At 30.9% G+C, this 1,425-nt stretch overlaps 1 non-coding gene across 1 annotated transcript; it reads left to right on the top strand.

Annotated features, from left to right (window-relative positions):
- Positions 1-261: 261 nt before the first annotated feature.
- TRNAV-AAC (transfer RNA valine (anticodon AAC)) lies at positions 262-334 on the top strand. Its single transcript has one exon. It is a non-coding gene; the product is annotated as a tRNA-Val (tRNA).
- The last annotated feature ends 1,091 nt before the right edge of the window (positions 335-1,425 follow it).

The following is a 1,425-nucleotide window of genomic DNA, read 5'->3' as shown; positions in this document are numbered from 1 at the left end:
GGAATGACATCACTGCCTTTGATTTTGGGAGAGGACTGAGGGTGAGGGCAAACAATAGTCTCCTAATTTGATTGAAATATCTTCATAGTATATAAAATATGTATTACATGAGAATTGTATCTAGCTAACTAAAATAATTTCTGTCCAGCTTGTTAATATATTCTGAGTCTTTTGTTTGAAAGAATGTATGATTTATTAATATAAACAGAAATTCTTTGTGACTGTTTTGGTATAACTATGTATATATAAAAATATATAGGAGGAGGGTATAGCTCAGTGGTAGAGTGTGTGCTTAACATGCACAAGATCCTGGGTTCAATCCCCAGTATTTCCATTAATATAAATACATACATATATGCATGCATACATACATAGAAACCTAATTATGTCCCCCCCCAAAATAATATATATAGTGATATTCCATAAGAATCATTTCCTTATCTTTAAAGGCCTAAGAGGAGGAATTTTTTATAAAACATAATGTTGCCTTTGATTTAAAACGTAAGCCGTGTGTGTGTGTGTGTGCAAGTCACTGTCACATGTAATTTATTTCTTTGAGCTGAGATGTATATGTGTATTTTTAAGATGGTATTTCTTTCTAAATAGCAAAAACTCATAATACTATGTTAGGCATTCAAATCTTAAGTTTCAAATGTTTCTTTAACTCCATGTCCATTTTAACATTCTTGGTGCCTTCATGTTTGTGACATTTTGCAGCAGGCTTACAAAATCTAGGTAAAGTCTTCATGGTATAAATGATTAAAAAGCAGATTGATGTAAAAATTTATAAAATAATTCCATCAACTTAGCAACTGTATTTCAGCCTTTAAATATATCAGAAAAATAATTTACTTAGATTGTACTTTCCCTGAATTTTACGTGGAGTTATTGCCTTTTTTTTTCTGGGTGAAGGAAAGGATGCTGACAAATATGTTATGAGAGTTGTTACACTGTTAAAATAGCCATGACCCTAAAATATGAAATGAGATTAGTTTTAATAATATCTCAGGTTTATTAGAATGATTTCATTTTACTATTATCAATCTTTGAAGAGAAACCCTGCTTGGAAAATACTGTAGTTGTTCTATTGGAGATTTAATGTTTGAGCTCCCACTTGGGAAAGCTGGCAAAAAGATCTCGTATCTTTTTGAGTAGGCAGTCATGCAGTCTAAAAAAATGATCTGTTTAGATCCCACATTTAAATAATCTTGCAGATGTCTCAAGCTAATAGAACTTTCAAAAGTTGATATATAAAGCCAGAATACTAATTGATGTTTAAAATTGAACTATAAAAGTGAAGGAAGCCTGATTTTCTTATTATCTTATACACACACACACACACGCACGCACGCACACACACACACACACACATATATATATAAATATATATATATATATATATTTTTTTTGTCCTGAGTGAGCTAC

The sequence above is a fragment of the Camelus bactrianus genome, chromosome 1, assembly GCF_048773025.1.
Source record: "Camelus bactrianus isolate YW-2024 breed Bactrian camel chromosome 1, ASM4877302v1, whole genome shotgun sequence".
In the NCBI taxonomy this organism is placed as follows: domain Eukaryota; kingdom Metazoa; phylum Chordata; class Mammalia; order Artiodactyla; family Camelidae; genus Camelus; species Camelus bactrianus.
Note: the sequence above shows the minus strand (reverse complement) of the source record. Positions and strands in the feature narration are given on the sequence as shown.